This window comes from Vombatus ursinus, unplaced genomic scaffold (assembly GCF_900497805.2).
Source record: "Vombatus ursinus unplaced genomic scaffold, bare-nosed wombat genome assembly UNPS02014789.1, whole genome shotgun sequence".
NCBI lineage: Eukaryota > Metazoa > Chordata > Mammalia > Diprotodontia > Vombatidae > Vombatus > Vombatus ursinus.
This window is the reverse complement of record NW_020954567.1, coordinates 15,771,459-15,798,800: the sequence shown is the minus strand read 5'-3', so window position 1 is coordinate 15,798,800 and position 27,342 is coordinate 15,771,459. Positions and strand designations below refer to the sequence as shown.

General features: G+C 40.7%; 1 protein-coding gene and 1 long non-coding RNA gene across 2 annotated transcripts in view; one reads left to right on the top strand and one right to left on the bottom strand.

Annotated features, from left to right (window-relative positions):
• Positions 1 to 27,342, bottom strand: part of PAPPA2 (pappalysin 2) — a 326,265-nt gene that overhangs the window by 6,831 nt on the left and 292,092 nt on the right.
• Positions 1,539 to 15,289, top strand: LOC114047664. The gene is made up of 3 exons (XR_003569646.1): positions 1,539 to 1,662; positions 3,665 to 3,762; positions 15,073 to 15,289. It is a non-coding gene; the product is annotated as an uncharacterized LOC114047664 (long non-coding RNA).

Sequence of the window (27,342 nt, the reverse complement as noted above, 5' to 3'; positions counted from 1 at the left end):
AGGCAATCTCAGATGCCTAGAGGAACATCTATGCAAAAGACAGGAGGCCAGGAAGATACTAAAAGATAGAAAAGTTCAGATGTAGGCTTTCCACTTTCAGCATTGCACTTGTTATTTCTTCCCCAACTCTACTTGACTCATTGAAAAGCTAAATCCATCCCTGATTTCTTTTCCACGTGAATGTCTATTTAAAAAAAAAAAACAATACAGACACACTGTCCCCCCATACATGTATACTGTCTCTGACGTGAGCTTTTTAGGTTTTCTTACATCTGTAAAATGGAACTTGACAGCGAGGACTGATAAATATTACAATGGGTAACCAAGGGAAGCTGTGGAATCTACTCCTCAGGAGGATGGATTCTCATCTGGGAATCATTAAGCATGGTCCGCCTGGAAGGAAGGAGCGTGGCTAGGTGACCTCCAAGGTCCTTTCCAGCTCCATAATCCTATAGGACTTAAATGATTTACAGACTACTTTTGTGCCTCTGTGAGGTCTTCTAGGAAGGGAAAGGGAGGGAAGAAGAGAGAGAAATGGGGAAATCAGCGGAAAGACCAGGATTTAATCTTACTCTATACCTATTAGAATTAATTGCTCCTCCCCCAACCTGCCAAAACCAACCACTCCACCCTAAACAAACAGAGTTGCCTATGGCAACATGTGCTGGGGAAACTTGATTCGTATCCAAAGTTATAATGGAAAAAAAATAGGAGGGGGAAAATGACTAATTGATCCAAAATCTTGAAAGCCTCTGAAGCCTGGATGTAGTCTAGGGGCTTTTGTCTCAACAACTGAAAGGTGTCAGGCTTGGGATGTGGGATATAATGTTTGCTGAAATTGCCTAAATGAATTTAGGCATTCTTCTTCCAGAAGGAAGCATTCCCAGATCTTCCAAGGGAGGGATTTTCCCCCCTACACCATAAACAAATATATTCGTTTCACCATCTAGCCTTTTACATATAGAGTAACACCTCATTTATCTGGCATCATCAGAAAATTTACCATCTGGATAACTGAAGCTTGCTTCTTCAAGAGCTAAAATTTTCCTTTTTGTCATTTTTCTGGATATCTTTCTTGAAAAAATAGATTATACACATTCTTATGATTTAAATTAAAACATGGGGAGCATAATTTAACTTTCAATGATCCAGAATCATAACTTAAAGCATCAAAGTAAAAAACAGTGCTATGGAGAGACAGGAAAAGCATACTGAATTTGGAGTAAGAAGACCAAAATTCAAATCCTGATTCTGCCACCTACTTATTACCTCTTCAGTGACTCTAACAAGTCCCTGAATTTCTCTGATTCTTTCACTGTAAAATGAAGAGTTTGGACTTCTAATGTCCCATCCAGCTCTAAATCTGTGATTCTATGATCTTAAAACAGGGTGGAGGGGGGTAGGCAGGGCCTGGCCAATGATTCTAGTACTGATGAGCACGTGCAGCAGAGCTAGCTGATGCAATACACCAAAGTGGACTTTGGAGCACACGTTTTTTGGACTCTTTTCTGGTCCTCTACCCATGTGGTGAAGAGGAACCCGTTTAAATGGGTGCACAGCTGAGGTTGAAGCATACTCAAAAGCCAAAGTGGATCTCTTAGTCTGGCTCTTTGCTGACTGGCTGGCATTGAATAAGGAGGACAAGATGCTGTGGGCCTCCAGGTAAGGGCTGGCATGAATCTGAGAACACGTAATCTACTATTTCCTTCTATCATTGTTGTGCCTGTTTCTACTTTTTTTTCCCCTTGTTTTTAAGTGAAGGAGTATCGCTTCACAAATAGTGAAGTCTGCATTGTGAGCCTCAGAGGGTGAGCATGGCAAGCCCAGGATCAGGAGTGCATGATGGGATTTGCCTGAAACCAGATGGTGAGGAGTTGAGTAGCCCATGAACTGCCTGACCCAGCCAGGGGGTGATCAAGATGGGATTCATCCAGCAGCTATGCCATATTTGGAAATACACTTAGTGGGGCAAATGTTATTTAGAAACTGCTTGAAATTTGAGCCCACTATCCCCAGGGACTGAAGAGGTTTAGGGGGAGAGTATTTCCTTAGGTGTCTGAGGAAATGTTTATGGTTCTGTTTTTGCTATGTCTTCACAGTTCAATCTAATTGAGGTTAATTGGTTAAAAGTAAAAACACCAATGACTGGTGGTTAACAGAAGGGGAGAGAAACAAGCTGAAATGAGGCTCCAGGTAATGACATTAGAGAATACTCCTTTATAGTACACCCCTATAAACCTGAAGGGGAGATGTAGACAATCTAACTCTGTGAACCCATATGCACTCTCTTTTTTTCTGGGGAGGGAGGGGGGAGGGAAGTCTAAAGCCAGAATCTCATGACAATAATGAAGCCTTCAGGATTTGCTTTTTGCCCCTACACTGAATGGCCCCAGACTTCTTTTTTGCCTTTACAATTCCCATGTTTTCTTTTTCTTTATCCTTGTGTTTTGTTTCTTCCCTCACTGACAGACTGTCAGCTGTGACTTTTTGCTGCTGTCAGTATGAGTGCGTGTAGCAGCCTCCCCACCCTTCCAATTTATTGCTTCTATTAGGCTGTGGGTGGGAAATTAGATAAAAGCATTTCTCAGAAACATGTCTAAAAAAGGAGTAGATAAAGGCCAGAGTGAGGACCTGGAAGGAGCTCTCCTATGAGGAAACTACATGAGCCATAGTGTATGACATCTGTTTTGGCTGCTCAAAGGACTGTTTTTCTCCCCCTCTCCTTGACCTTCTGGTTCTGAGCTGCGTTCCTGACAGTTAAGGTTGCTGAATAAGTGACCTCCTGGTTAAATGAATGATTCTTGTGTTAGGCACACAAGTATAATAAAAGTGCAAAGCATAATGGAGAGAGAGAGAGAGAGAGAGAGAGAGAGAGAGAGAGAGAGAGAGAGAAATTGATTGACAGACAGGCCAATATTGAGTTTGAGATGCCTTTGGGATAGCCAGTTCAATATGTCCAACAAGTAGTTGGTGCTATGAAATTGGCACTAAGGAGGGAGAGGGTATAGATGTGGGAGTAATCTGCATAGAGATGATGATCAAACCTAGAAGCTGATGAAACCACCAACCAATATACTATAGAGTGACAAAAGAAGAGGACCTAGGAGGAGCCTTGGAGTGCACTCATAAAGGATATAACATGAATGGAGAACCTGTGCTAGAGACTGAAAAGGAAGTCAGTTAAGAAAAAGGGAAAGAGAGAGAGAGAGAGAGAGAGAGAGAGAGAGAGAGAGAGAGAGAGAGAGAGAGAGAGAGGGACAGAGAGAAACACACAAAACCTGAAATGAAAATTCCTGGGGATTTCACTGGATATGTGTGGATATGTCCCATCTTCTCCTCCCCCTGCAACACACATTCTTTCCCCTTTCGTATGTCTTCTTCTCTTATGCTTCATGGGGGTAGTCATAGATGCACAGTAGGGAACTTCTATTACCAAGATGACTAATTCTCTCAAGGTAAGGCACATGATAGGACTCTGCTTCTCTTATTATGAAGTGTTGGAGGCCTGGAGAAGGTGCTAATCTAATCAAAAAGTTGATTCATGACTAATGCTTGATTACTGTTTTCTTCTGCCTTCCCTAAGTCACCTCCCAACAAAACCTCACAGTCAATCAGTCCTTTGGATGACTAATCACAGTCACATCTGTTTCTTTGTATTGTTTAGGCTGCATCTGTCTGGCCAAATAGAAGCTTTTTCTTTTTTTCCAAGGCAGCTGTGGTGCAGGCACCCAATGAAGTTTTTGTAGCAGCTGGAAAAAAAAAGTATGTAAAAATATAAACACATACATATACATATGTCCACACATATGCATGTGGAAATGCATGCCTATCTATATGTGCTACTCAACATTCTGCTCCCCTGATCAATGATCTTTGACCTACTTCTTATTTTCCTAACCCCATGTGTTGGAAGAGTTCACAGGCTTTTATCATTCAGCCTGTTTCAGCCCTCCTGTGACCCTCTTTGGAATGCAAAATTCAGACTCTCTTAGGATTACCGAACTTAAACTGGAAAGGAAATTTAGGGGTTATCTAGTCCAATCTCTCCACTCAGTTGTCCTGCATTCCTTGGTGACTGAGTCCTTACTTCCTTTCATGCTATCATGAAATTATGAGATGAGGAGTTTAGAGATCAGTCCCATTCCCTCATTTACAGATAAGGAAACTGAGGCCCACAAAATTGAAGGGAATTCGCTCAGATTCACACAGGGCATTCATAGCAGAGGTGATATTTGAACCTAAGTCTTCTGATTCCTGATCTATTGCCTTTTACTCCACAATACACTACTGCTATCAAGTGACTTGACTACCATACTTCCATTTCTATGGCAGAATGCACATTCCTTAGGCATGCATTGGAGGAAGGTTTCAGCTCTGGTACATGAATACTGATATCAATCAAATGATGAGGAATGAGCAAAATCAAAATGTAAAGGGGTACAAAGTCGTCCCCTTCCTCGTGGCTTTTTTTTTCTAATGCATTAGAAATTGACTGATGGCCTAATCTGAAAATGCCACTGAAGGTCAAAGGACTTAGCTTTTAGTTTGACCATTTGACTGCCCTGAGGTTTAAGCATGCAGAAGGAGGTAAGCTTGGAGCTGGGGCATTCAGGCCCCAGCCACAGCTGTGCATGTCTGAAGGAGAGAACAGCTGTTTTTAGGCAGAGGGAGCCTGAAGCCAGGTGGCTGAGTTGGTTCTGTATCTCATTTCCATCATCAGAGAGAAAATGAGAAAGAGAATCAGGCCTGGACCCTGCAACTCAGAGGAATGTGTATACATGGGGGTAGCCTGCCCTGATTTGGATGGCTTCTCCACTTGAGATATTGTGGGTTTGGGGAAAATCCTCCTAGAGATGGTATGAGTTTAAGTGATCACACATATCCTTTGTTGAACTGGGTGCTTCCACTACCAGTGGTTAACGGATAGCCCCTGCAAAGTTGGAGGTAGGAGCTGAAGTGTTCCACTATGAGAGTGGAAAAACTACAGCCTTCATGCTTTGGAACTCTCTCTTTATCTTTAATCCACCATTCAGGGTTAATAAAAGGCATTTATTGAGCTTCTGCTAATGCATTGGGTTACATCATGGTTCAAGAGCAGAATTCAGTGCTCTGGGTATTTTCTGGTTTAGTCAAGGCATTTTTTCTGCAAGACTTAAATCCAGGCCCTGTCCTTCAGAGCTCTATTACTGGCTAGAAATGTATGTGGTCTCTGAAGCTGAAATATAAAAACTAGATGTTATAATTAGGTCTTTCAACAGTCCCAAATTGCTCCCAGACACAAAGGTCTATCTCCTTGATGCTAATATTATCCTGGTAACCTGAGGTGGTTGTCAATAACAAAGCACCCCAACCTTGGAGGAACCAAAATTACTAGTAATCTAAAGAGAGATGGAAAACTTTCTAAGTCAGGGGGGAGAGAAGGTAGATTGAATTGCTGTATTACCAGTGATGACCTTCACATATGAATTTGGATCAAGCTTGAAGTGTGACTGGAAAGGAAGACACATAGAAAGAAAGAAGGATTTAAAACAGAAGACCTGGAGTTGAAGGCCAATTCTGTTGGTTTCTAAGTATATGACATCTGACAAATTACTTAAAACCTCTGTGAGTATCAATATAACAATGGCACCTAGCATTTATAGCATTTTTGGTTTGCAAATCACTTTACATATATTATTCACATACGTTATTGCAGTTGATACAACAACTCTGTGAGATAGGTGCTATCATTATCCACTTTTTACAGAAGAGTAACCTGAGTCTGAGATAGATAAAATGGCTTATGGGATTATAGATGAATCATCCTATCCCTTCAGGGTACAACCTATAAATTTGAGGGAGAAATGCAAGCTAATAAACGTACAGGACTCAAACTCGCGTCTCCCTGACTCCAAGGTCAACACTATACAATACTATACTAGGGCCACCTAGCTGCCTCCTCTGTAAAATTAGGGATGGACCACATGGCTTCTAAGGTCATTTGCAGCTTATGAAAGGGAAGTGGGTCTGAGTCCATATACAGGTTGAGCACTATAGTGGTATCTTTAAGGTATTGAAAGAACCAGATATTTAGCACATTGGATAAAAGCTGAAATGAAGAATAATGAAAAGGCATAAAGAAGCTGCTAGTTCCATCAGTGGTACATCCAATATTGAGCATACAAAGCTAGCAAACTATTTGGAATACATATCAAGGACTAAAATCCAAGAATAGGAGATCTGTTAAGGTAGGAGGAGAGTGGTGTAGACAGGGAATGTGGTAGTGGCATGGGACTGGAGAGGGAGGAAATGATAAAAGAGAGAGATAGGTAGGACATTCCCACTAGTCTAAGCTCTAAGCAAGTCTTGAAGGAATATTACCTCTTCTTGTTCCATGCCTCCTCCACACCTGGTATTGCCAGCTACTACATGATACCTGCTGATCCAGATGCATTGTGGAACTACTCTTCTCATCTTAAATCAAATCCTAGATCTCTCCTTCTATCTCCAAGATCTAAACTGTCCTATTGGAAAAGGTCATTGGTCCAGTGAAGGCCAGGAAGCATTGATAATGTCAAGAGGCAGACCTAACTGTGCCTTAAGAACGAGAAAACTGCTTCCATCTCCAACACCACCCTTAAAGAGGATCAGAGGTTCATAGATGTAGATCTGGGAGGGACCTGAGAAGTCATCTTGTCTGACCCCCTCATTTTGCAGATCAGGAAACTGAGAGTCAGGAAGCTTTTGCTCAAGGTCAAACAGATAATAAACCTCAGAAGTGAGATTTGAATACAGGTCTTATGATGAGAAGAGAAAAAAAATCTTGGGGAACAATGTTCCATAACATTGGAACTCAACAACATTGAGGCCACCCAAGATTATTCCAGGCCTATTAAGTGGGTCTTCTTATACTGGAAGGATACGCTTTCTCTTGCTTCTCTTCAAGGGAAACTTAAGTTTATTTACAAAGGTATGGCTCCATCTTCATCAGTAGGGAGTTTCCATACTCCCTTTCTCCACTTAAGTTTAGACTCTCTACTTCCCCTTCTCCCACAAATCACAAAAAACACCAAGAAAACCCACCACTTCTGACATTGTGAAGGGGTACTTGCTTCCCTATGTGACACTGGCCAAACTAACTTCATGTCCTAACCATAGATTTGGAGCTGGGAATGACTTTAGAAACCCTCTAGTCCAATCCACTCATTTTACACAGAAGCAAACAGGCCTAGAGGGTAAGTGATTTGCTAAGTGTCACAAAGGAAACATCAGATATATTGAGGTGGAAACAATATTGCTGCTCCCATTCCTGATATATCTTTCCCAGTCCTTGTTAACACTGATAGGAGAGGAATGTGGATGAATTGGTGAATGACCTCTCAATTGCCAGAGCTAATGGCTTTTTATCAATCCTCATCCTTCTTTCCCTCTCTGCAGCCTTTGATACCATCAATCACCCTCTTCTCTTGGTTATTATCTTCTCTCTAGGTATGAGTGACGTTGCTCTCTACTGGTTCTCTTCCTACTGTCTTGCCTTTCCTCAGGATTTTTTGTGGACTCTTCATCCAGAGCATGCCCACTAACCATGGGTGCTCTTATGACTCCATCCTAGACTCTCTTCTCTTCTCCTTCTGTATCAGGGCTTCTTACTCTTACTACTATGAAATATGTATGTAAATATGCATATATATATTTACACACATATAAATATATACATATATAATATATACATATATTCATAGTAATAGTAAAGTTGAGAAAAGGAGGGGGTTTGAGAGGAAAGATGAGTTCTGTTTTGAAGATGTTGAGTTTCAGATGCTTATGCATCTCAACAAATATATAGATATGGACATATATATGAACATACATATGACTATTTCAATAGAATTGGTTTCCTTAGCAATCTTATCTATTTTATTTTGTACATTAAAATTATTCTAAGAAGGGATTCATAGGTTTCTCAACTGCCAAGACTCCATAAAACAAACAATAAAACATCAAAAACTAGTTAACTATTATTCTTTGCAGATGGTTCCCTAATCTATATATCCATCTTTAATATCTTAAATGAGTTCCAGGCTCATACCATGAACTACTTTTTTGCACACCTCAAAAAGAATACAGCATTGGCATCTCCAACTCAACATTCTCAAAACAGAAGTCATATTTTCTCTCAAACCCTCTCCTTTCCCTAACATTGTTATTACTGTTGAAGTCACCAATCTTCACAAATTAGGTATCATCCTCAATTCCTTATTCAAATTCACCCTACATATCTAGTCTGTTGTCAAATCTCATCATTTCTATCTTCATATATTTCCTATAGGTTCCCTTATCTCCACTCACATAGCTACTAACTGGTTCAAGCCTTGATCATCTCACATTTGGATTATTGCAATAGCCTTCTCATTATTTGCCCTACCTCAAGTCTCTTCCCACTCCAATCCATCTTTCACTAAGCTGATAAAGAAACTTATCTAAAGCAAAGGTCTGGCCATGTCACTTATCTACTACATATACTCCAGTGGCTCCCTATTACCTCCAGGAATAAATAAATATAAAATTCTCAGTTTTTAATAACATGACCCCTTCCTATATTTCCAGTCTTGTCACACTTTACATCCTTCTATATACTCCAAGATGTAGCCATATTGGCTGACTTGCTGTTCATCATGCACGACATTTCATTTCCTGCCTTTTCACTGGCTGTCCCCCATGCTTGGAAGACTCTCTCACCTCACCTTGGCTTTCTGGCTTCCCTGACTTCTCAAGACTCAGCTTAAAGTTCACTTTGTGCAGGAGATCTTTATCTCTCTGCCCCCTTTCCCACACTGTGAGTGCCTTCGCTCTGAAATTATCTCTAATTTATCCTATCTATATCCTGCATGTCTATAGTTATGTCCATGTTGTCTCCTCCATTAGAAAATGAGCTTCTTGAGAGCAAGAACTATTTTTGCCTTTCTTTGTACCCCCTCCCAACATTTAGCCTAGTGTCTGTCACATTACAGTGCTTAAGAAATACCTGTTCTCTGATTGACAACAAAATCATGGTGTATGAATTTAAAGAAATGCTATTGTTTCATAAGAAACGATGAAATATATGGTTTAAGGGAAACCTGGGAAGGTTTGTATGACCTGATGAAGAGTGAAGTTAGCAGAACTAGACCAATTTATGTGATAACTACAGCACTGTAAAGAAAAACAACTTAAGAACTCTGATCATTGCAATATCCAGCTACAACTCCAGAGGACCAATGCCTGACAGAGAGATGGGATAGGAGACTCTCTCTCTCTCTCTGTATATGCATGTGTGTATACACACATGTATGTGTATATACAAGTATGTGCATGTGCATGTGTACATGTGTGTGATTATGTGTATACACATGGATGATGTGACCAAGATATTGATTTGTTTTGCTTGACTATGCTTTTTTGTTATAAATTATTTGCTCTGTTTTTTTAAATGGGGAGGAGAGATAGTATTGATATACTATCAATAGTAATGCCCAGAAAAGAGAAAAGAATGAAAAGATCAATCAAACATTTTGAAAAATGTACAAAAAAAAAAACAGGAGAGAGATAAGCAGGGCAACTTTGAAATGAATATGTTAAATCTAATATATTCTTCTTAAAATGCAAGCTATATGTAATAGATATACATTGTTTCATGTACAATATATATTTTTAATTTTTTTGTTGCATATATGGAAATGTCCATATTTATTGATGTTTGTGAAGTTCAGAATAATAAAAAAAATTTAAGAAGTGATTAAATCTTGGAGTTAAGGAAACTGGGTGTACAAAAGCCAGAACTGAAGGCCTCAAAGCATGCATGCAGAGTTCTAAGGAATTTTAGAGGCCATAAAATCCACTCTGCATCACTTTACAGATGGGGAAACTGAGGCCCAGAGAGGTTAAAGTGACTTGCCACCAGATAGTGCACACTGTAAAGAGATCAGAGATTTGGGTTCTTTGAGTACTTTCCACTCCAAGATGCTGCCTCCCAGAAACAGGGCAGTAAGTGCCTTGAATGAGACTGGGGGAAAGGGAGGGCTCTCCTCAAAACAGTGTGGGTAATTTGGGTTATCTTAGCATCTGACAAATTCCAAAATATCACAAACACCTTCCCCCAACACAGCAGCAGAGGAAAATAAGAAGATGAAGAGACTCTCTGTGACTTGTGTTTCAGCCAAAAATAACCTTTCAACAGCCGCTTTCATTTTGTTCCAAATAAAGACTCATGCAACCCATGTATTCTCCCACTCATCTACACATCCATGAAGCTGAGGCTCTAACACCTAGCACAGAAACTCAAGTGGAAAATGTCAGCAGCTCACCCATATTAGCCTGTCCAGGGACAAAGATAAAGTACATGCTATACTTTGGCTGCCCAGGGTTTGCTGATAACATGTGAAAAATTGGCAAGATTCTGCCAGGGCTGGTCATGCTGACTAGGTGTGCAGCAGCTGGGATATCAATATGCAAACTCTATTCTCGAATTCTCATCTCAGAACTGTATGTTCACATTAAGCTGTAGTACATAAAATACTTTGGATTTGGATTCCGGAAGACCTAGGTTCAAATCCTGACTCTGACATTTACTAGCTAGGCAAGCCCCCTACCCTCCACCCACACCCCAGCTCAAGCCTTGGGCAGCTCTCTGAGTCTGCAAGTTAAAGATGGGTTGTAATCAGCAAGGATAGAAGGAGTTCCTACATGGGGCATTGAACAAAAATCATACTGACATTCACAAACCAAATCCCTAACTTGTAAAGGGCTGATGAAAAAAATCTTACCAGAAGCCTGAACAACCAAAAGGAAACAAAATCCTAAAGATCCATACGCAGAAGTACTATCACTTCACAGGTGACCACATTTTAGGAGAAAGGGCTCCCCCTGAGGTAGATCCAGTCTCCCCTTCCTTGGACTCTTCTCAAACAGCATCCATACTGAGGGAATTTGGGAAGAGTGCCATAGCTGGTTAATAATAATAAGGATGACAATAACAGTGACCATTGACATTTGTATAGCATTTTAAAGTTTGTAAGGCACTTTATACTCTTCATCTCATCATCATCATAGGTAACACTTATATAGCACCTACTAGGTGCCAGACACTGTGCTAAGTGATGCACAGTTATCATCTTTGATTCTCACAACCCTGGAAGGCAAGTACTATTATTATCCCCATTTCACAGATAAGGAGACTAAGGCAAACAGTGGTTAAGTGACTTTCCCAGGGTCATATAGTTGGTAAATGTTTGAGGCCAAATTTGAACTCAGGTCTTCTTGATCCCAGGTCCAGTATTCTATTCACTGTACCATCTTACTGCCCACCTGAGCCTCACCAAAACAAAACAAAAACAAAAATGAAAAAACCCTGTGAAGTAAGTACTAGAGATATATATTTTCTCCATTTGACAGATAAAGAAACTGAGCCTCTCAGAGATTAACTGACTTGACCACGTGTAAGTGTCAGGGATCAAGATTAGAACACAGGTCGTCCTAACTCTAAGTCTGGTTTTCATCCCCTACTCCACACTGTCCTAATCATGCCTGAATGCTACCTATCTCATTGTTTGTCGTTTTTCCTTCATTTCTGAAGAGGACCATGACATCAGGGAGGTGATACCATGACGGGCAAGTGAATTAGATTTAAGTGAGAGATGGCTGGGAAGAAAATGCTTTTTAAAACCTTAAAGCACTAAATAAATGCTTTTGGCCTGTGATCCAGGGATTCTCAACAGTTTGGGAGTCATAAAAACCTACTGTTTGATTTCATGATGGCACCTCCATTCTCCTAAAAGTGCCATATGGCAGCAGTTATCACCATGTTGTCTGGGGATCATCAGGAGTCCCCCCCAAGGCTCTCTAGGTGGTCTGTGAACTACACTTTCGTAGCACTGATGTCTATGATATGACAATGATTATACTTTTGTTTCTGACATGAGTTAGTAATTTACATATGATAATATCTCATTAGTGTCATTCAAGGCAATGTCATTTTTCTAATTAATTCTAGTGGTTTTTTTTGGTAGCAAGTGAGGTAGTTGGTCTGAAGAGTTTTTCTGGAATGCATGTTATATACATATATATGTATATATGCATGCATACGTATACATGTATGTGTATATGCATATGTATGATGGAATATATACACATACACACATATATACATATATATACATATATGTGTGTATGTATATATATATTTTACTGGAATTCTCAATCAGGAAACTCTTCACCAAAGCAGACTGGTACCTACTCTGTATCTTGTAAGTGAGTTTCTTAGGGGCATTGAGAAGTTAAGTGACTTACCCTGGGTCAATCAGCTATTTGAATTTAAATGCAGGTCTTCCTGATTCTGAGCCTGAACTTCTATTCTCTATGGCATGCTGCCCCTCGTCTATCCCTATGCTCATCATAGGGCACATTCTATTTGGAAATTATCGTTGGTTCTTATCTTCAACTTAGGAGAAAATAAGAGGCACTGTAACCCGCACATCTGGCATATCCTCTGGACATGCTTATGGCGTGCGTATGTCTTTGTTTCCAATCTAGACCCATTCTTCCTTTCTCAGGAAGTCTGAGAATCCTCTATTCCAAGGGGCTCATCATATTCGAAGCTCTATGGAGACTGCTAACCAACATGGTGCATTGCAATTCCAAACCTGAGCTAGAGCCATGCTCTAGCCTCAGTCTCCCAAGTATCTAGTGCTACAGGTATGAGGCAGAATTGGGATTAGCACAGGGATGTGCCCTTCACTTTACCTTGTGGCATTCCACAGTGACTCTCTAGATGGTAGACTGCCTCCTCCCAACAATATTGAACTTATGGTGGAATGGTTCTCCAAACTGCTACACCCTCCATATCTTAGTGTGTCCTTTGTGCTCCACGCAGAACATGCCCCTCCTGCCCTCAAGTTGGACTGTGCTCTGAACCACCTTGCCCCCTTCCTCCAATGAATATCCTCAACTTACAGCTTAATCTAGTTAGGACTCTAGTTATAGTTTTAAATTTGAGTTAATTAAAAAAAAGTTTTAAAAAAAAATTCTGGCCTTAAGAAAACTGTGTGTTCTAAACACCAGTGATGCATCACTATTCCTCCAGGCCCCTCTTAAGGTCTTACCTCCAGAATGATGAACTCCCTCCTAGCTCCAATAGACACTCAACAGCAGGACAATGGGGCCCTTACGGAAATCCTTTGTTCTTGTTCAGTCATTTCAGTCACATAAGACTCTTCATAACCTATTTGGGGTTTTCTTGTCAAAGATACTAGAGTGGTTTGCTATCTCCTTCTCCAGCTCATTTGACAGATAAGGAAACTGAGGCAAATAGGGTTAAGTGACTTGCCCAGGGTCACACAGCTAGTAAGTGTCTGAGGCCAGATTTGAACTCAGGGAAAGTCCAGGCCCAGCACTCTATCCACCGCGACCCCTAGCTCTTAACATATATTAAAGCACAGGCATTTAGTTACCAAAGAGCACTAGAACCAGGATTCGGGATTAAAGTGTGGCCTCAGCAACCTGCATCTTAACAGATCACCTGCTAAGATGTGAGCTAGCTAATAAGGCAGTTAGGTGACCTCAGGACAGTAGAATATATTATTAAGAGAAGGTATTATTTTGTCTTCTTATCCCCTACCAGTGGTAGGGAACCTGCAGCCTCAAGGCCACATGTGGCCCTCCAGGAGCTCGTGAGGCCCTTTGACTGAATCCAAACTTCACAGAACAAATCAGGGCCCTGATCTGTGCCATTTAGCTGCCTTGCAAACAGTAAGCTCTTAATAAGTATTCGTTGAATTTGAAGTTGTAGAGAGGCAGATTTTGGATTGAAAAATATCCTAACAATTGGCAGTAAGGGTAGAATAGGTTGCCTGAGAAGGTAGTGACTTCTCAAACAATGAAGGCCTTTGTGTGGATACTGTATGACCACTTCGATGGGGGGGGCAGTGTTGTAGAAGTTGTTCCTATTCAGGTATGCGTTGGACCAGATGACCTCCAATAACCTTTCAACTCTGATATGCTGTGATTCTATGACCTATGATGGATAAATGCCAGGTCCTCTAGGTACAAAGCAGCGCACTCCATTGAGAGACAGAACTCTGTGGACATAGACATGTCTATCTTTGATGCAAGAATGAAAGAGATTCAGCTTGGCCTTGTCGAAAAAAGGTCAGCATGGGGAGGAGAAGGAAGAGCAGGAGGAGGAGGAAGAGGAGCAGGAGGAGGAGGAAGAGAAGCAAAAAGAGAAGGAAGAAGAGAAAGAGAAGGAGGAGAAGGAGAAGCAGGCATTGGAGAATTCTGGGCAAAGTAGAAACTTGTGGGTCCTCTACAAGCACAGCCCCTGGCAAAATTGTGAAGTTCACTAAGTTTGTTTCAGCATCTTCCACTTGAGGGTGACATAGCCTGGTATAGGAGAAAAATCATTTGTTCAGGAGTAAGACTGATCTGTATTCAAATCCTGCATTGATGTATGCTACCTATTCGACTCTGGGCAAGTTGCTTCATCTCGCTGTGACTCAGTTTCCTTGTCTCTAAAGTGAGGGGGCTTGGAATAGGTGGTCTCGGAGGATTCTTCCAGCTCGAGATCTAAGATCCCATGAATCCCTGTTTTTAGATTCTCTTATTTTCCCTGAAGGTTAGATGATAGTGGCTTAGATATTATCCCTCCTAGGAATTTAATTGAGAGGTCTTCTGGGCACAAAGAAATACCTCCCTCACGGTGAGGAAGTGAGGCAACTGGTTTGAGGTTGGTGGAACTTTTCAGGTGCTCGACTCATTGAATTCACGATACCTCATAGAGGCAGCTGCTGAGCCCACTTGACCCTCTGCTGGCTACTGTGCGGGAGGCCCATGCCTGACAAGGGGGGTGGGTGTCCAAAGCCATGGCATCTTCTGTCCAGCTGTTAATGGCTGGGAGGTGGATGAGATGAAAGACAAAGAATGCTTCCCATAGGAACTGCATACTTTATATTCGATGAACGGAACTGAGCTGAATTAGGCCTAGGAAAGAAAGAAGAGGGCTCCCCTTTAATCTTTCCTATTGTTTCTTTCTATCCTCTTCTAAATCTTTTGGTCTGATTTTAGTTTACAGGAGGACAAGTCATGCCAGAAATGGTGATGGTAATGTTACATGGAAGCCCTCAACATGTGTGTCCTGCCCCTCTCCCCCCCTCCCCTCCACAAGCTGGGCAGCTCAGCCGGCCGGCATTTCTTGGCTCTTCCCGCCTGCCTGTGGAAGATGACTGAGAATGCAGACTGTGGGAGGAAACGACAATGTTCATTGTTTGGATTAAATATTTTTCTTGGCCTTCCTACTGTTTGCTGAGTGTCTTATTTTTTTTCTCCCTCTCTCATTTCCTCCCCCCTCGGCAGTCAGAAACACTGCTCGGTGCAGATAGAGAGGGTAAGGGGTGTGCTACCAAACAATTTTTAGCCCTTCCCTTCGATGTCTCTTGATGGGTATAAACATCACAGGGGTGGTGAGGAGAAAGAGTGTTGGACTTAGAGCCAGAGGTTCTGGGGGCAAATTCAACCTGTGCTATTCACTAGCTATGTGACATTGAACAAATAGTTTCCTCTCCCTCAGCCTCAGTTTCCTCGCTGATAAAATGAAGGTGATTTCTAAAAAAACCTTTTCCTTATTTATAGTGTGGAAGGTATTTCATTCTTTGATACTCATAGGAGGTACAATTTTCCAATATTCCCATTAGAATGTGAGCTCCCTGATGGCAGCGAAAGTACATTTCGCCTTTCTTTATATACCGAGTGTTTAGCACAGTACCTAGAACATATTTAACTGCTTAGTAAATACTTGTTGACTGACTGGTCTTATCTTAAAAAATGAGGCAGTTGGATTAGATAATTTTTTGGGGGAGCAATCAGGGTTAAGTGATTTGCCCAAGGTCACACAGCTAGTAAGTGTCTGAGACCTAATTTGAACTCAGGTCCTCCTGACTCCAGGGCCAGTGTTCTATCCACTGCACCACCTAGCTGCCCCTGAATTAGATAACTTCTGGGGCCCTTTCTAGCTCAAAATCTACGATCCTATCTCTTCAATACTGGATATTTTGGGGGTGTCTTTCTCTTATGCCGTAGGTTCACATTCCTCAACATGTACTTGACTCTGAAACTCTAATCACGAGGTACTGAAGAATGATCATTGAATAAGGTCATGAAAGTGGCACCCTATGAAATCAAGTCTTACTATTGATTAAATAGGTATATAAACAACATACTGGTGCTCTTAAAAGGATATGGAAGAGAAAAATCATAGATCTTGCCCTCATAGAGTCATATTCTATTTGGCGACATAAGACATAGACATATGAAAATTTAAATAACAGTACAAGATGGTAGCGGGGTGGCTTAGTGGATAAAGCATGAAACTTCATATCAGGAAGGGCTGATTTCAAACCCTGTCTCAGACACTCACATAATCACAACCTCTCTCAGGCAACGGTTTCCCCATTGGTAAAATGGTAATGATAAAAGCACCTTTCTTACAGGGTTGTTATGACGATCAAATAACCTATGTAAAGCAATTTTTAAACTTTAAAGTACCATGGAAGTGCTAGCTATCAATCTTATTATTACTAACATTTAATAACAAATCCAGACAGTAGGAGAGATAAGATTAAAAAAAAAGGACCTTTAGAGTTGGAAGGGACATTACCAGTCACCCAATTTCAAACTTCTGTCTAGTGCAGAAATTCTTTCTCTACTTTCTCTCAGAGAGAGTCATCTGATATGTTTGCATACCCTTTAGTGATGGGGAACTCACTGCCAGATGAGGCTATCTATGATCTTATTTAGAATAGCATTAAATATTATTTTTGACACAAATGGATGATATAGGCAAGAAGTGCAAGAAGTTCTAGGGTGGTAGAGAGAGCTTTAGATTCTCAAGGAAGAATTTACAGAGCATTGTGAGATTTGAACTGCCTTGAAAGACAGGAAGGATGTTGATCAGTTAAGAGGATGAGCAGAAGGGATATGGAGGGGTAAGGGTAGGGAGGGTGTCATCACTGGCAGGGAGAAAAATATGAACAAAAGTACAAGGATTATTTAAAAAAGGGAGGATGTTTAAGGAATAGTGACCAAATCAATGTGTTGGAGTAGAGGATTTGTGTAAAAGGGCAGGCTGCCGATAAAAATAAACCATATCTGAATTTTACTTTTAATCTTTAAAAAAAGAGAGCAGGCTGTTAAGGCAAGTTGAAGCCAGCCTGTTAAGGGCCTTGAATGCCAGAGTAAAAAGTCAGAATTATATTTTATGGGCAATGAGAAGGCACTGAAGGCTTTTGAATGGTGGTAGTGATGAGATACAACTATTGCTTTTAGAAAGATTGGTGAGCCAATAGTTTCCATGATGGACTGAAGGAGCAAGTGATTGGATTCATCAAGACCAACTAGAAGCCTACTGTAGTAGCCCACATATGAAGTGATAGTGGCCTGAACTACGATGGGAAGGGAAAAGAAGTGGATTTGAGAACTATTTGAGAGGAATACTTGACAACACATGGTAACTGGTTACACATGAGGGTCAGAGATGAATTTCTCCTTTTTTTTCTGTGAGAAATTCTGGCCACATGTAACATTATATAGTTTTCTCTAAAGTGATAGGGACTAGGGACTGAAACTATGATTTTATTGGTATAGGGAAATTCCAGGTGAGGAAACTCCCTCTACCTATGCAGGTTGGCACCTTCTCTGAAACTTATCACAGAGAAGAGCCTGGAACACTCAGAAGTCACCTGGATGGCATGGGTCAGAGGCAGGACTTGACCCTCAGCCATTACAGCTCAAAGGTCAATTATCTACCCACTATGCTGTGCTGCCTTTCATAAGTGTCGGAGGTGGGATATGAACCTAGATCTTCCTGACTCCAAGTCCAATAGTCTGGCCCCTCTGCCACGTCGCCTCTAGAGAACAAAATAATGGTCACTGAAATTGGCTTGCCATTCCTCCTAGAAGAAACCAAGGCAACCCAACAAGCGAGTCACAAAGGTCACAGGTCATAGCAATAGTTCCCCTGAAGCTAAAGCAATTACTTTAAGGTTTCCTTACAAAGCATTTCCCTCACAACAATGCTGGAAAATAGTTAATGAGAGTATCAAGACCCCCAATTTGCAGATGGGAAATCTAAGGCTAAGAGACATTAAGGCTCAGGGTCACAATACTAGTAAGTGATGATTCCAAGACCATGGTCCTCTCCCAGTGTACCATGCTCCCTTTTTCAATCATAACATCCTCTTAAACAGATATTATAAGCATTTTTTTCTGCCTTGCAAAGGGGTGAAAGAGTAACCTTAGGCTCATCAACATTGTGGTTGGTCTGCTACATTTCCCCCAGTATTCCCTAAATACCCTAATGTTCTAGAGAGACTTTATCTGCCACCCAAAGAAATACACTATTCTAAATGGAGGAGCAGAGACATTTTAAAAAAATTTTATTAACATATCCACTTGCCCTAAGCCTACTTTCTTTTAGGGGCAGCCTATTTTTTTTAAGTTCTTATACCTATGGACAAGCTCCGATTTGGGCAGCTATTTACTCTGCTTCTCCCCCTCACCTGTCTCGCCAGCCTGGGTTACAAACCCTGCTGTTCTGTTCTCCATTAGTCATTCAGCACATCCCAGATCGATTGCATCCATATGGAACCTATTCTCTGTGCAAGTGTCTTGTTGACATTCCCTTTATCTGCGGGATACTTGTCTGTGGATCTTATCCTCTCATCTGTGGATCTGGTGCATCTGTTTCACACCATGTTCTCCGGCCTCGTTTCCTTGGTCTTGGCTTCTTAATGAGCGAAGTCTTGGAGTTTCTCTTCCTCCTCCTCCTTAAAGCATGCAAATCCCAGTGAGGTATCCTAGCAGGTGGCTCAATACCCCACAGAGATCTGCCACGTTAGGTTTTTAGAAGCCTGGTGTTACTGGTTCACATGCTTTTGATTTCCTTTCAGTCATTCCTTTGTCTTCCCTCCCCCATCCTCACATTTTTTTTTTCTCTACCACACACTAAGAACACCAAATAACCAGCAGCCAATTCTGTCCACAGGACACAGAGCCAGAAAACCAAGGCATCTTCAATTAGGCTCACAGAGTGCTGTTTTTGAAAACTGCCATGTCTCTTACATCCATCTTGAGTCTCCTTCTCCCTGCTCACAGAAACATTACCTAAGTTCGGATATCATCATACCTCATCTAAACTGTTTCAAAAGCCTAGTTGTTTCTCCCTCCTTTAAAAAGTCACTCCTTTCTCCAATCCATTGTCCACACAGATGTCAATGTAAAATCACTGAAGTATATAGATCTGACCATATCACTGTTCTCAAGAAGCTTCAGTGACTCTTTATTGCCTCTAGAATACAATACAAGCTTTTCCACTGGACATCAGCATTTAAGGGCAAATCTACCTGGTTTCTCTTTTTAGGCTCTTTGCCTGTGACTCTCCTTTGACCCTCTATGTTCCAGTCAAATCAGAAATAAATGTTTGGTGAGTGAATGAAAAGGTCATGAGAACTTGATGCCAAATTTTGAGATGAACAACAGCCACCCTTCTCTCCCTCTCGAGCTCCCAACCAATGTCCAGCTATATGGAACTGGTGCTTGGCCCTGGTCCATCCACCAGGGGAAATTATCCTCACAAACTGTGAAATCCTGGATTGATGAAGCACACAAATGAGGTGACAAAGCATCTAATTGGCTTCCCTGGTTTTTGTTTTGTTTTGTTTTTAAGTGGAGATATGTCTTGTAGTACTGTATTATGTCCAGTCTTAGTGTTAAGTAGAATAGTGGCAAGAGAACCAGACTTGGAATTGGAAAACCTATGGTCAGATCTCACTCAAACACTAAGTTTCCTTTGGACATATCACTTCTTATCGCCAGGCTTTGGTTTCCCTTGTCTGTAAAATGGCCAGCTTGGGGCAAGAATGCTTTTCCAAGGAGATTAATGTGATGAGATCCATGAAGAAGAGGCATTTTAAAGTATGTGAAGTTCTTTCTTCTCTAGCCAGCCTATTCCCATTGGCCCCTAACACAGTGACATCCTTTCCTTTTCCTAACATCCTCCAAGCACTCAGTGACTTCATTCCCTTTCCTCTGATTATAATGTGTTCTCAGACAGGTTGGCAGACCTTAGTTGAAAGAGTACTGGGGAGCAGCTAGGTGGCGCAGTGGGTAGGGCATTGGCCCTGGAGTCAGGAGGACCTGAGTTCAAATCCAGCCTCAGACACTTGACACTTACTAGCTCTGTGACCCTGGCCAAGGCACTTAACCTCATTGCCTAGCTAAAAAAATTAACTAATTAATTAATTAAAAAAAGAAAGAAAGAGTACTGGGCTTGAAGTCATGAGGCTTGGGTTCAAATCCTACCTTAAATTTTTTCTAGCTATGTGACTCTGGATCAGGTCTTTATCATCCCAGCACCCTAGCTTCCTCAGCTGTAGAGAGACAGTAATATCTATACTAGTTACCTTGCAGAATTATCATGATGAAAAATGCCTTACAAATCTTGAAAGTCTATTGAAATGTGAGTTACTGGTCTTGACCTGCGCTTTTAGCCTTTTAGGTTAATTTCAGCGTGGAAACTACACTAATGAGGAGTAGTGAATCCTCTGCAATAGTTAGACTTAGAGTATTCCCTAGGGGACTGGCAGGTTCAATGATGTGCCTGTAATCAGAAAGCTAGTCTGTGTCATGGCAAGATTTGAGCGCAGGTCTCCCTGACTCCAAGTCTGGCTCTCTATCTATTATGCCAAGCTGCATTTAGTGATTATTACGGACTGAAAAATGCATTCACTCTGAGGTGGAGATGAATAATAAGGCAGAATGTATTATCTTTCCAGTGGCCTTGGCATTTTAATTGGGAACAAAGAACTCAGGTCTACTAGGATAACTCATTGGGGTTTACACACTTTAAAAATGAAAAGAAATGTCAAGATTTTGCTTAACAAGGAGCAGAGACAAAGAAAATGAGGGAAGAGAACACAGCAAATGCGGTTCAGTGGGAGAAGGAACACAGGGATTTGAGCTGAAGGAGGAAGAGACTAGTAACAATGATAATGACAGCTGATTTACAGCTTTATGATTTTAAACAAATCTCTTTTGATCCTCACAATAAACCAATGAGATAGGTTGGTATTATGATCCTTATTTTAAAGATGAGGAAACTGAGGTTCAGAGACATTAAGCAATTTACCCAGGATCACACAGCTAGTATATAATATCTAAGGCAGGATTTAAAACCAGGTCTCTCTGGCTCCAAGTCCAGCACTCTAGTCCACTAATACGGAATTAAGAAGAAGATTTGGAGAGCTGTAGAATTGTAAAGAAGGCTAGCAATATTTGGGGGGGATGAGAACTGCTGAATAACAGAATGTGCACATTAGAAAGGACTTCAAACATCATATAGCCATAGCTGCAAAAGTAGCTCCTCTATGGCATCATTGAAAAAGGGTCATAGGGTCAAAGATTTGGAGCTGGAAGGACTTCAGTGGCTAGCTAGGCTAATCTGTGACAAAAAACGTTCTTCTCCACAAAATACCGAGAAGTGGTCAGCTCTCTTCCCTTTCTGAAGCACTCTCATTTTTTATAAAGATTTTTCCTTTTGCAAGCCAAAATTTGCCTCTCTTCAGTCTCAGTCTATTACCCTTCATTCTGATCTCTGGGGCCAAAAGGATCAAGTCTTCCCTCTCTTCCACATTATTCCTTCAGATCCTTGAAGACAGAATCTAGAGAATCATGGGAAGGTTCATATGAAAATGTGGGAGGAGTTAATGAGAAGTTAGAAGAGAATGAAAAGGACTCAGGCAGAAGGAGAAGGGTGAAAGCTGAAGGATGACTTCAATAGGAGGACAAGAGGGACTTGATTAGGAAGGAAAAGGAAGATGAGAAGGCAATGGGGAAAGATCTAGCTGAAGAAAGAGAAGGATTCCAAGAACAGGAGAGGGAGGGTCAGAGGAGAAGGAAGAGTAGAACTCAAGGAGAAAAGACAAGTTGTTAAGACAAAGTAAGAGGTTAATAAGAAAAGAAAAGAAGACATTGGAAGGGGTTGTCAAAATGTCAACAAGGGGAGAAGGTGTAAAGGAACTGAGAAGGGACTAACAAAGTTCCAAGAGAGGGAATACTCTTAAAGAATGTACAGTTCACTACCAAATCTCTTTCAGGAAATGCCTAGCAATAATTTTAAAAAGGGAACAAGAGGGAATGCAGATCTCACTTTTAACAAATATGGAGAGCAAGGAGGAGCACTCCTGCCAACGGAATAAGGTGCTTGTCTCCCTGGCACAAGCAAATAACTGATATCCATTCTCAAAACTCTTCTCTCTTCTAGAAGAGAAGGCAGAGAGGGTTAGGAACATTTCTCAAATCTCCAGCTTCTCAGGGATAATCAAGTGCTATAAAAATAATAAAAGAGATCTGAAGAGGCAGAACGGAATCTTGACCAGTATCTTAAGGTTGGCAGGTCCATTGTGACTCAAAGAAAGGGAAACAAAAGAACCACTGAATATCTGAAGCAAAGAAAAATCATATGAAACCTTTCCTGATGAGGAGGAACAACGACTTATCCTCCGAGGAATGATCATGAGAATCTAAGCTGTTGTCAGGTAAGAAATGATCCAATAAGGGTTAGGGGAAGAAACAAAGAATAGTGATGGTTGGTGACTCAGTGGAGAGGTACTTGGTAAGTCATTTAGCAAGTGGTAGCAATAGTGGTGAGGTCTTCTGTCTTCACAAGACAGACTTGTCAAATTTGATGGCCATTATCCTCTTCTGGTGATTCCTATGAGCACAAATGATATTGACAGAAGAAAGCTGAAACACATTGCTAAAGATTCTGTTAACTTGACCAAGAAACTGAAAATCTTAGGTTCATAGGTGCTGGTTTCATCATGGCTGCCAATCAAAAGCAAAGGCTTAAGAAGAGAAGACATTTAGGAATAGAATAAATGGCTAAGAAATTGGTGTCTGAGAATGGGATTTGGATTAAAATGTAAGAAGGACAAGTTCCTAGCCAAAAAGAGAGTATAGTTTTACCAGCCTTATCAAAAGGCCTTTAAACAGAAAAGGAGAATATTGCCTACATATAAACACCACATTAGATACTATACAGAGTAGCCATAATGTAGGGGGAAAACAGCAGTAATGATGTCCAGAAATTCACAACAGAGTAATCCAACATAGGAACTCACATTCAAATCCATGGCTTTAATACTGCATATACAAGTGAACAAAGGATGGGTAACAAGCAAAGTGGGATGAGAGATTCTAGTGTGAAGAAGCAAATTTGACTTCATAAATCAAATTGTGAAAGCCAGACTTGTGAAATGAGAACTATGAGTAGATTATAGCTCTGGAAGTTTTACCTTATTCAAAAGGAATAGAATAGATAAAAGAGGGGCAGAATAGATAAGAGGAGGGCAGAGTAGCACTATATATTAAGAATACAGGCTAATGTGAGAAATACTAGGAACAAAAGTAGGAAAGCATAGCCAAGAGAACTTGGGCGAAGAGGAATAATCAGATGTTATATTTGTCATTTGAGTGTAATACAGGCAACCTGGACAAAATCCAATGAGACATTTGGAAAATGGATAACAAGCCTGGCAAGGAGGTATGATAAAGTATTAATGGGGGGAACTCAATTATCAAGACATCTTTTAGAATAATCTCTCTGCCCCAGAGTAGCTAATAATTTCTTGGTTTTTCTTAATCCTAGTTCTCTCTTTCAAAAGACGAAGGAACAGGGAACCAAGAACTTCTATTCTGAATCTTATTCTCACCAACAAGGAGTTGCCAGGGCAGAAATGATAGGAGCCTTGGGGGAAACTGGACTTTCCCTCTTAGAATCTGTTATAAAGTTGAAGAAAGCCAAAAGAATTCTAACAGGAAATCTAGATTTGGAGAGACCAGAATTCAAAGAATTCAGTGGAAGGATTTGGGTCGAAGAGATCATTAGTAACTTTGGAGAGAGCAGTTCCAGTTGAATGATGAAACTGGAAGCCAGATCACAGAGACTTAAGTAGACTGTGAGAAGTGGAGGCACCAATTTTAGGGGTTCTTTTCAAGAATTTTAATCATAAAAGAGAAGAGAGATATAGTAAGATAGTGGGAATGGATAGCTCAAATAAGGGTTTTTTGAGCATGGGAGAGACATAAGAAAACAATCAATAGACAAAAAAAGAGAAGATTAGTAACAGATTGGGTGGGAGCAGGGAGACACAGGGGGCATTCTGCTGGAGAAAACAGCAGATGGAAGACTTCGAATCACTTGATCAGTTAAATGCAAATGAGCTAAAGAACCATAATGCCTTGCAGCTCTAAGTTCCCAACACAGTCCTTTATTTAGTGGTGAAATGATTTCTTCATACTCACATTTCCCAGTTTTTAATAAATAAAAGTTATTTATCTTCCACTTTAAACCATAAAACTGTTGAAGAACAAATGAGGCATGATTTTACATCTTCACAAGGTGATTTCAGTCATTACATTATAATTCATTTTCTTTCTCAAACTGTTGAAGTCCCACCTAAAAACCATGTTTCTTCAAACACAAATTTTTAACATCTTTTATTAAATCAGAATCCTTTTCCTCTCCTTTTTTGGCATTAAAGTATTAATCTATGTTAGAGGTAATATCTTGTGTTCTTTACTAACTGACATAAATATATATATATATATATATAAAATACAAAGGCATTTTTATGCCCTTTTCTGTGCCAAACTACTTCACATGAAAAAGGCAGCACCTCAAAGGGATAGTACCTTAGATCAAGAACTAGTTATCTAGGTACAGGGAGTAGAGGTCAGGAGAACCACTTCAGTAGTCCTAAAATAATACCATATAGCCTCAGTGCTGTGCTGGAACCAGCTATACCAGCTTAAGAGCCAATTGTTGAATTTCTCAGTGTGAGCATTTGCACCTTGGAAACTGGCAAATGCTACAAATCAGAGCTTGACTTATTGTTCTATTGATTGTCTAGGCTTAAAGTGATGGAGAAATTCTTAATGATGCAGATTCAATTTTAAAGTGTATCATGTGTACATTCCCCCCCATCCCCCAGAGAGCTAGTTATTAAACATTTACCAGCATGGCTCTTCATATAGGCAGCTACCTACTTCATTAACTCAAAAGCCTGATGTTCGTCTACAACAGGGCACTTTTTAGGAGAAGGAAAAGACAGGATGGGTAAAGCAGTCCAGGCAGGAGTAGAAATATTTTATATCAAGCTGACCACTTGATATACTCTTCCAGCTCACCAAACAAAAGCTCTAATAGAAGCCTTTAGGCTATTTGTGGAGGGGGCCGGGATGGTGATGAGGAGGCAACAGATAGTAAAGAGGGAAAAAGAGAAAGATGAAGTAGCTGCGAAAATAAGCTTTTAGGATGAAAAATGACCATTTGTTCTTTCTGTTCCATTTGCAGATAATACATGATGTTAATGCCATTGTCCTGAGCACACTGGGATCAATAATGCTGGCCCATTCTGGGTTCTGAACCTGCTCTACTGTAGCAGTTTGGGAGTCTATGTTGTCTAAAAGTAGAACAAGCAATCTAAAGGGTATTACCGCCATGCACCACTAAGCTTGATAGTTTGTGCATTTCAAAGGTTTCAGTTGAATCAAAAACTTATTTTTAATTAGTCCTTATGTAATCTAATGAGGCAGATTAGTACAATTATCCATATTCCACTGATGGGGAAAATGAGGTATCAAATAGTGCCCCAAGGTCACTCACTGAGTGAATGGTAGAGCTGGGAATTAAGTTTGGGTATTTCAATACTCCCAAAGCAATACAAGAGGGATGGAATAGCCCAGGTTAGGGATCACATGTGCTCAATCCCTTTTTCTTTCACATTCCTAAGAAACAACATGGCATAATGGAAGGTGTACTAGCCTTAGAGTCAGAAAATCTCAGTCACTCATTTCTTGGACTCAACCTCTGACAGCCTCAGTTTCCTCCTTTGTAAAATTAGGATAATAAAAATTGTTCCGCCTGACCATATTGGGTCATAACCCAATAAAGAAAGCACCATACTAGTATCAGATATTATTATGACCTCATACATAAACAAGATACATACTCGGTGTGTGACCCAAGAATCCATTTGAGCCCTCAGGACCCTACACAAATCTTTAGGACAGTAAAGGTGCTGAACTGCATTGTTAGAGGGTTTTTTCCCCATGTAATTCACCATATCAATCCCTATACCATCTACAGAATCTCAGGCTTAGAAGGTACTGTAGAGATCCCAGTCAGGAGGACTTTCTATTATACTAATTGCCTCTTACCTATGCACCTCCTTGACTTCTCTCCTTTGTTATTATCACAAGAGAAGTCATTGAAGATTTTAAAACCAAACTTTCATACTCCATGATTGGGCAGCCTTATTTGAGAATACACCTAGAGAATAAGAATCATCCTTCTAGGACAGGATAAATAGGTGGGTGTATACATACACACACAATACACACATATACATGTGTGTATACATGTATGTATACATATGTTTGGATGCATGTTGTTCAGTCCTTTTCAGTCATGTCTGACTCTTCGTGACCCCATTTGTAGTTTTTTTTTGACAGAGATACTAAAGTGGTCTGCCATTTCCTTCTCCAGCTCATTTTACAGATGAGGAATCTGAGGCAAACAGGGTTAAGCGACTTGTCCAGGGTCAAACAGCTAGTAAGTATCTGACGCTGGATTTGAACTCAAGGAGATGAGTCTTTCTGACTCCAGACCCAGCATGGGCCACCTAGCTGTGCCTGATATTGGGGTAGTTGACCTCTAATTATTTGCTACCTTTTTGTATTTCCCATGGCCCTTACCAAAGTGCCTTGTGTGTACTGGGTGCTCAACAAATATTAGCTGGATCACCTGCCAATGGAATATACCAGCAGGCTCTTATCAAGAAAATGCAAACCAAGCACATGACTCTTAAAGGGAGGAAAGCCAAAGGAAGGAATATAACCACATGCAAAGAAAGAGCATAGATTTAACAGGGGTGGGGAACCTGCAGCCTTGAGGCCACATATGGTCTTCTAGGTCCTCAGGCGTGGCCTTTTGACTGAATCCAAGTTTTACAGAACAAATCCTTTTATTAAGGGGATTTGTTCTGTGAAGTGTGGATTCAGTCAAAGGGCAGCACTTGGGGACCTAGAGGGCCACATGTGGCCTTGAGGCCACAGCTTCCCCACCCCTGGAACAGAACTAGAGTCAGGAGGATGGGGTTCAAGATCTGTTTCTGATGTTTACCAGCTATTGGGCTTCCATAAGTGCCAATCTCTTTGAGCTTGAGTTTACTCATCTTTAAAAATGAGGGTAATACTTGCATAATGTATTTCATAAGACTA